Genomic DNA, 10042 nt, shown 5'->3' with positions numbered 1-10042 from the left:
ATCAGCAGATAACACAATCTCTGGGCACAGAATCTAGCATCCTTAATTCACCAACTGTTCTATGTTAGTAATCTTCTGGTGGCAGATCCTGGTGGATTCTGCCGCCCGAATTAAAAGCCCCTGGCCTACATTGTGGTTGACTACCTCCCACCAACCAAAAAAAAGTACCCTCCTCTTGACTTCCCTCTTCTTTATTGTTTAATCAATTAGGAGGAAATTCTGCTACATGTCTACGATAATGTGGACCAGTGATCTTTCTTCTCAAATCTGGGAGATTAACAATAAACGAAATCATAGCTTGTTTTTTTTCTGGTCTGTTTGGCAGGATTACTGATAAAAGAAAACCATAGGTCCCGAAGGTCACACAATTAGGTTGTGTTAGTCAGGGTTCTCGAGAGGAACAGAACTAATAGACTGAGTTGATATCTAAAATGGATTTATTATGGTGGTTTACAGGGTGTACTCTAGGCAGTCTACCAATGGCTGTCAACCAATGGAAAGTCCAAGAATGCCACAGTTGTTCAGTCCATGAAGCTGGACGTCTCCGCTGGTTTTTAGTATACGCTGGGATCATGGAATCATATAGCACCAAAGGAAAAGACAGTAATTCTAATGATGAAATGGACTTGCCAGCAGAATGAGAGCAATCAGACAAAGAGAGAGACCTCCCTTCTTCAATGTCCTTTATATAGGCTGACAGCAGATATGGCCCAAATGAAAGGAGGATAGACCTACATCAAAAGAGCTAGATTAAAGGTAGATCTTCCCAACTCAAAAGACCCAGATTAAAAGTGGGTCATCTTCCCACTTCAAATGATTTAAGAAAAAAAATCCCTCACAGGTGTTCCTAGCCTCTTGGCTTCTAGTTAATTCTGCGTGTAAACAAGGTGACAACTAAGAATAACTTTCACAGGGGTGAAAAATACATGTTTTGATATAAATGGAGTTTGGGAGAGATATCCAGAAAATCCCAGGTTTATAAATGGGAAAAGAAAACTGCCATTTTAAAAGGTCATATGCAATTAAGTGTTCAGTTTTATTACAAAGATCTCTACATAAGGTATATCACAATATAGGCAATCTTTACAGAATTTATTTAAACTGTTGGGGTTCTTCCCATTCATCTGGAGAGAGGATTTATCCAGGCTTTAAAATTGGCACCTCTTTCTCTTTCCATGTCTTCTTAATTTTTCCTGTCTTTTGTCCTTCCTCACTTTCTTCTTTCCAGTTTCCTTTATTTTCTCCTCTTATTCTCATTTCAACTTTAATCAATCAGTCTTTAACAGTATACACAGAACACTCCCTTATGTAACAAATTCAGAAATGTAATGGAGAGAGAATTGATTACTCAAGGGTGGTATAAATTAGTGGCTTTACTCATTTTCTTTCTGTGGTAATGGGATTAAAAACGTTTTCATCTCTACCCCACTCTAAGATGATTGCATAAATTATGCCATCGCTAAGACAACTATTGTGGTTCATTTGGAGGAAATTAACAATAATGGAGTAGTTCTAAAATAAACCAGTTGTGAAACAGGGATACGCACTCATGAAATCACTAAACTGACCTTTTTGTATGTGCTGGCATTTCAAATTACAACGTTCTAGAAGTTTTGAAAGAAAAAAAAATGGTTTTTACAAAAGGAAAAGGACAAGACAAAGGCAGGTAAGGAAGGGGTCAAGAGATTCTAAACAAAGTTTGATTCCTGGAAGTAAACATGAAGTCACCAGGTAAAAGGAAGCAGTTTTTTCCCACAGGAACCCAAGTTTTGGGTGGCATACCTTGATTACTGTGTTAAAAGTTTTAAATATGACCTCTGAGACTAGTGGAGAAATTTAAGAGCCACTGAGCCAATGATAAAGTGCTGAAGTTGTGTTATATTGGTGAAAATGAGAAAACCATTTAGAAAACTGCAGGCACATCACATTGGAAGCAGTGAGGGACTGGACAGTGCAAGGATCCACAAGGAAGAATCAAAACTGAACCAGTAAAAGCTGGAGAAGGGGCCTCCATAATTGAAATAGTTTTACTAACTCCTGGGGTGCTGCAGAAACTGTCAAAGTGACTCCAATTTGCAGCTTGAGGCATCGAGTAAAATAAATTCGTATTATTGATAGTAAGCACAAATAGCTATTCTCTAGGGACATTTAGCAAGTTATTAAATATGACACTGAAATTTTCGTGCCATTTATATACAAAATAGTACTAGCTTAATACTGAGCTAGTGAATAAGATCTTTAGGCTACATTTTGTACCTAACCCCTTATAACGTCCTCACCTGAAGTTTTTATTTGATCTGTATAATGCTATAATTGCTCATGTAAGAAAGACTCTTTTTCTGGGCAACTATCTAAAACTTCCATCAAATTCTCAAAAAGTCTTTGACCTCAAAATGGGTTAAGAACCACTGCTCTGAGCAGTGTCAGTTGAATGAAAGGAACCAGGGGTTTCTTTTTAACATCTCATCATCCTTCTATCCAAGAACAGCTCAGATGAATTCAGAGACAGGTTCGATCCCATTCTTGATGCCTGAATCATTTTCCAGTTCCATCTTTCCATTTCAGAGTCAGTGTCCTGATCCAGGTTCCAGAACACTTGGCCGTGGTTGTTATGGTTCCTATCCAAAGTAAAACACAGTTTTAAAATGTTCTTCTAGTTCATATTCAATTACAAAAATTTATCCTCCAAAGCATTTCAGTGAGACATGTCTGTTAATTGCATAAACATAACTAAGTCTAGGTTTTCTGGTGGAATAAATATGTATGAAAAGTTTAGTGTGTCTTGCTGGTGAGATGGTTCAAAGCCTTATGACATCAGTTCAATCTCTAGATCCCAGGAGTCTATAGTAAAAGAAAATTCTGATCCAGACAGTTGTCTTTTGACCTCTTCTTGTATGCTATGTCAGACATGTACATGAATGTACACACACACAGAGTAATAATAATAATAATAATAATAATAATAATAATAATAATAATAAATTTAACAATAAAAATAAAAACTACGCTCCCTTGCTCCTCACCAAATGAGGCAGTCAGAAGAGCTGACCCCAGTATCATGAAAGCAGAGAAGCTGACCATTCCTCTCCCTGGCTACAGCACACAGGAGAACAGGCCCTGTAACTTGCCTGTTACAGCTCACAGTTGAGTTGGCCCTGATGGTGAAGGCTTGCAAGTGAGCCAGCCCTGAAGGTGTGAAAACAGGAGAGTCCACCCTGTGTCTCACCAATGACACCATTAGGTGGCCTAGCCAGAGCAGAGTTAAAGAACGTTCTCTGGTTGTGAGGATAAAGGAGAGCCACCAAGCTGACCAGCTCATTGCCACCCAGATTTAGGGCTCTGGGTTGGCCCACCCCCAAACCTACATCATCTGTGAACTGTTGGGGTGCATGAAAGGGCTACTCGTGCAGATCCAAAACTGCAAGATCTCCCTCACACAGAGCAACAACAGGATAACTAGGAGGAGTTCCACTGAAGATCCAGTATCGATGGTGTCACAGAAACACTGAACCAGTCCCATGACTCATTACAATGAACATTAGCAAGTAAAGGTATATGGACAGAGGAGTACATTGTTGGACACACTGTGACACATTACAGCTTCCACAATGAGAATTTTTCTATGCTTTGGGTTTTTTGTTTGTTTGTTTGTGTTCTTTCTACTTCAGAGGGGAGGTTGCAAGGGTGGAGGACTGAAACATAGGATGGAAAGATGAGTGGGACTGGGTTGCATGATGTGAAATTCACAATGAATCAATAAAAAGTTAAAAAAAAAACTTCAGAAGATGAAAATGAAATCACTTTATGTTATATAGAGAGGTGGAAATTTAAAAAAAATGTGGCTACTCATGCCATTAACATAGGCTCAAAAGGCAAATTAGTGCAGAAAATTTAAGAATATACTGTTTTACCAAGAAAGAAACCTAAATGGAATAGTTGCTAAATAACTAGACATGGTTCATTTTCTCTTTAGTTCAATTTATTTTGTGCTTATTAAGATGTAAAACCAAAATAAGAACCATGTTAAGTATCAGTTAGTTAGGCTGTATTGTGCAAAGTATGATTTTGTTAGAGAAATAGCTGTTGAGGTAGAACAGAGCACATGGTTCTATTTCATTTTTAACAGTTGCTCTCTATACAGCTGGAAGAACTCAGCATCTCAAGTTGTTGGGCAAGAGGAGAGTATGTCTCCTTCTTGGGTGTTTGAATGCCTACATCTGGAGAACCAAGGAACTTTGCAAAATAGAGGGTCAAACTAAGGAATTTTAGGTCCCTGATATCCTGTTTGTGAGAGTTGGAAGAAGTGGATGATATCAGGAAAGAAGCATCCCAGGCTGTCTTAGTTGTATTTCTATTGCTATAATAAGATGCCGTGGTTAAGGCAGCATGCAACAGAAAGCATTTATTTGTGGATTATAGTTTCTGAATGTTAGGGGTCTATGAACCTTATGGAATGGAACACTGCAGCAGGCATGCATGGTTCTGGGGCAGTAGGAGAGAGATCACATCTTAATACACAACCCTGAGGCAGAGAAAACTAACTGGAAATAGCATGAGCTTTTGAAAGCTCAAAGCCTACCTTCAGTGACACACCTCTTCCACCAAGGTCACACCTTCTAATCCTTCCCAAACAGTTTCACCAACTGGGAACTAAGTATTCAAATACATCAACCTATGCAGGCTACTCTCAATCAAAGTACCACACAGGCTCTGAGAACACATAACTGTGCTTTTGTGTGGTACTTAAAAACAGCGCAGCAATGAGTGACAGCCATAGGACCAAGGATCAAGATATGGGGGCTTGGGGGGAAAATATTTTTAGGCAGATTAACCATAAAATTTGATGTGGAGGGTAGAAAAGCCCGATGAATAATATGACACAGAAAGAACATTCATTCAAACCAAATATAGAAAATGGCAAAACTGTGTGTTGTGGCTTCCCTTGGGACTGTGTTTAAGACTTAGAAGTGGTTGAGTTACACTGGCAAAATTGAAATACAGATACTCTTGAGCTTATGGCAAGGATACATGCCAATAAACCCATTTAAAGTTAAATATTTTAATTCTCAAATGCATTTTAAATATCTAATTTACCAAATGACATGGCTCACCAACACAGTAAACCATGGCGTGTCTGATGAGGATTGTGTGGGGACCATCTCTAAAGGAAAGTCTGTCAGCTTTGCTATCCTAGTCTAGAGCATGCCAGAAGACTATTCCTATATTTCATGCTTGAACTGCTCTGGAGGGTTTATCATCTGCCAAAGTAGTATATTTATCTTTGGACAATTCCAGCTCATAAAAACTCATCCCCTTTGCTAAGCTGAAATCTGCCTCCTGGGAGAAGACTACAATATCATTAACCTTGTGTCTACTAGCAATTAGAGAAACTCTTTCCTGTGACTTCAAGAACCTTCAGCCTCTATAGAAATGAGTGAGAGTCAAAATCTCTAAAGTTGCCATCAAACCTGACATATTTTTGAAGCTCTAATTATTAAAATATTTCAAGGATTTATCATAGCGTGCCAAGGTTCTGCTGGGTTTTAGAGCCAGGATCTCAAAGTTTACAATTTACATCATGGCCTAGGTTTACATTTTAAGTACTAAATTGATTTAAATAGCTGTTTAGGTTTGTTTGCCATATGACAAGCTTGTTTTGTAGGTGTGAGGTTTTTATGCCTGAATATTTCCAAGTAGGAGATAGGTGCCAAATACTTATTCCCATATATATCATCCAAGAAGAAAAAAAAAAGTTTTATGTGATTAAATATAAAACTCTAAACCTGATCACCATATTATAGTTTGGGGATTTATGGTTTCAGAAATACAGAAGGTGACTGTGAGTTGTGCTGCAGAGTGCATTTATGAGTTTCCATTACCTCTCTCCAATATTTCCTACTTGCTGACATCCATTCTGCCCTAAGAAGACATACATGAGTATCCCACTGCCATAATAGGCCTTCAGATGATAGAGACAGCTCTTATGTCTCTGCTAAAGCCTTCCTATCTGTGAATAAATATATTTAGGGCTCTAATAACAGATTTACACAACAGGCTTTCCATATCATTCATTGCTATGAATTTAGTTTTTGTTTTTCCAGAATCCATATGATGGATCCCAAGTCCCCTTAAATTGCTATTATGAGATGAGCAATTTAGTTGGTATTCAAGTTCAGATTCAGTCATGAGGGTACAGCATCTTTTATGAGATTATTGCACTTCATAATAAAGAAACCAGACCTTGCTCTCTGTGTACTTACACTTAGGAAAGCCTGAATGAGGACTTAGTCAGAAAACCCAGTCCAAAACCCTGTTACATTGGAACCCTGATTTTGTACTTCTTGTTTCTGTGCCTATGAGAAATTAACTTTGGGATTTAAGTCACCAATTTAATAAAATTTGCTTTGTAGTGTCCTCAAACTGACCACCACTGTTGCCAGCCATTTTCCCCTTTAATGTCTTTGAGCTGTGCCAATTTGCCTCAAATAAGCTGCAGAGAAAGAGTACAAAGACTGTCTTCAACAACCATGGGACCAGCCCATATTAAGGGCTTAATACTATAATTCTAATTACATAGCCTAAGCCTATCCTTTTTTATATAATATTAAAAAACACCCTTTGTTGCCTTCATATGTATCATGAAAGCTATCTTTCCAGCACTGCAACTAACAATCCATTGTTAAGTAGTTATTGAAGACTAAGTATATAGAATGCTTGGTGCTCTCTCCCCTGAGAGATTTGAAAGTTAGTCTTCAGCATCAAAAAAACATATAATTATACCACATCAGCTGTTTCCAAACTCAAAGGTACTAGGGCAACCAACAGGGAGGTTCTATATGTGCTAAGATGATCAAGGATCATGGCACTTTGACTTTAATTGTCTTCTAAGAAAAACTCATTTGCCCTGCAAATATTTATTTTTACACTTATAGCATGCCAGAATCAAATGGAATAACATGAATTTAATTAGGAGACTTCTCTGATGTAACCTAGCCTCCAAAAGCATCAGGGATTTCCCAACTGCTCAAATGCTTTGCTAGACAGACCTTCAGAAAGTAGAGAAGATGCCAAAGTCAGTTAACACTTCCTTTGCAAAAGTCCACTGGGAAGAGAAAGGACACACAAGAGCCATGTGTCCACATCTGTTGCCAATTATCATTGATTTTCACTCTGCTAGGATGCATTTAACATAGATACCCTTGTTGGCTTATACAACTGAGTCATTGGCATTAGGCTGGAACAAAAAGACTACAGGCTGCTTACAGGATGGTGATTATGCATTGGCTCATGATGAAGGATCCATTCGTAGCCTTGCCTTATCACTATCCTCAGAGACTGAAAGCATAAATCCCAATAATCTGAAGTCCACTATGACTCTGTTAAAGAATAACAAAACTTAGATCCCGGAAAAATATCTAATGCACAGAAGGACAAAAGTTACATTTACTTTAAAATCCCATGTATATTCTTGGCATTTAAAAGATCCAATAGACTAGGAGTAGCTTGTTGTAGGACAATGTCAAGACACCTTTAATCTTATTGATGGATTTATTAAGAGGAAATGTTCAGCAACTAATTGCCAATGCCTACTTTCTGCACAGAAGCAGCAAGTAGTAGTTAGAGGAGTGTTGTGTGTTTACAATGTTAAATTCTCCATGTACAAATGGAAATACTGGAGCCAGAGATTCTAGACCACACTAAAGGTCATACACCTGGTTTAACATGAACTGATTTTATAATACATGGTGTCTTTTTGATTGCTGTTTCTCTTTTTATTTAATGGCAACCATTGGTTTGAGAAATTTAAGCATCTTAAGTATACCTAGGCTCCAAGAGAGAAACTGAGTCTGGCTTTCTTAACTAGAAAATATGAACTAACATACAACCACCTCCATCAAATACATTCATCCCATAAGTGAGCAAACAGGTCTAGGGAGAGCTTTCAATGAATAAATACAGGGGCTGGAATTGAGTCATATCTCCTGTATTTATGCTGTTTCCTGGTATACCCCACAGTGACATTCCTCATTTATAAAATCATTTATTTGTCTTAAAAGTTCCTTCCTTATTCTTTATTCCTCAGTCAATTTTAAAGATGGCATTGTTGAACTTAGCCATCTTTACTGGTAGTCATTTAATTTCAAGTTGAAACTCGATGTCCCAGTGTAGGGGAATGCCAGGGTGGTAAGGTGGGGGTGGGTGGGTGGGTGAGGAAGCACCCTCATAGAAACAGGGGAAGAGAGAATGCTAATGGGGGCTCGTGGAGGGGAAAATGGGAAAGGGGAAAACATTTGAAACATACATAAATAAAATATCCAATTTAAAAAAAAACGAAATATGTCTTTCCATGCTGTTCTGTCTTTAAGACTTGGTAATGGTTGTACAAGCTTGCAATCCCACCAACAATGGAGGAGTGTTCCTCGTTCTCCACATCCTCGCCAGCATCTGCTGTCACCTGTGTTTTTGGTCTTAGCCATTCTGACTGGTGTGAGGTAGAATCTCAGGGTTGTTTTGATTTGCATTTCCCTGATGATTAAGGATATGAAAAAATGTTGAACATTTTTTCAGGTGNTTCTCAGCCATTCGGTATTCCTCAGGTGAGAATTCTTTGTTTAGCTCTGAGCCCCATTTTTAATGGGGTTATTTGATTTTCTGGAGTCCACCTTCTTGAGTTCTTTATATATATTGGATATTAGTCCCCTATCTGATTTAGGATAGGTAAAGATCCTTTCCCAATCTGTTGGTGGCCTTATCCAGGGATCCATCCCATAATCAGCCTCCAAATGCTGACACCATTGCATACACTAGCAAGAAATTGCTGAAAGGACCCAGATATAGCTGTCTCTTGTGAGACTATGCNGGGGCCTAGCAAACACAGAAGTGGATGCTCACAGTCAGCTATTGGATGGATCACAGGGCCCCTAATGGAGGAGCTAGAGAAAGTACCCAAGGAGCTAAAGGGATCTGCAGCCCTATAGGTGGAACAACAATATGAACTACCCAGTACCCCCCAGAGCTCGTGTCTCTAGCTGCATATGTATCAGAAGATGGCCTAGTCGGCCATCAGTGGAAAGAGAGGCCCATTGGTCGTGCAAACTTTATATGCCTCAGTACAGGGGAACGCAAGGGCCAAGAAGTGGGAGTGGGGGGGGAGTGGGGGGGAGCAGGTGGGGGACTTTTGGGATAGCATTGGAAATGTAAATGAAATAAAAACCTAATTTAAAAAATGGGAGTTCAAAGCTCCCAATGAAAAGAAATATTAAATTAAAAAAAAAGACTTGGTAATGACCAATCTCATTATTTTGGTGTGTTTTGACTTTGAAGATGTTTATTTTTCTGCTACAATTTCTGCTTTTTGCTTTGTATATCTGGTATTTTGACTCTATATCATGCAGTTACTCTTCTCTGTCATGCCTATCTGTAGTTCTAAATAAATTTGAAATGGATTTGGATCTCTATTTGCTCTATAAATTTGGGGAAATTCCTGCTGTAATTACACTGAGTAGATTCACTGTGTCATTAGATGCTATTATTGCTTCCTAGTTAAATTGCACTATGGTATGATACAAGGAATTACTGCTTTTTTAAAATTTATTTATTATGGCTTCCTTTGTGACTTAAAATGTGATTAATTTTAGAGACAGTCCTTTCCATACTGAGAAGAATGTATATTTTTTTTATCTATTAGTAGAAGTGTTCTATATATGTGTTAGGTCCAATAGATCTGTGGTATATTTTATTTATAATTTATAGATTTAGAGTTTTTATTTGGCAGACCTATCTAGGTGTGAGAGTTGGTTATCGAAGTATCATTATGTTACTTGACATTTATTTTATGGACTTGAACTGCCAAGATTTGATGTGTAAATACCTACTATAGTTACTATATAATCTTCATGAATTTCTTTTACCAAAATGTAGTGACCCTTTATGTTTTTTCTGATTAGTTTCGGTTTGAAGTCCAACCTTTGACTCTCAGGTTATAGATACCTTTCCTACCTATGAGTCTTTTGTGGAGATGAAAGATAGTTGAGTTGTGTTT

This window comes from Mus caroli, chromosome 2, assembly GCF_900094665.2.
Source record: "Mus caroli chromosome 2, CAROLI_EIJ_v1.1, whole genome shotgun sequence".
In the NCBI taxonomy this organism is placed as follows: domain Eukaryota; kingdom Metazoa; phylum Chordata; class Mammalia; order Rodentia; family Muridae; genus Mus; species Mus caroli.
The sequence above is the reverse complement of the archived record's forward strand: the minus strand, read 5'-3'. Positions refer to the sequence as shown.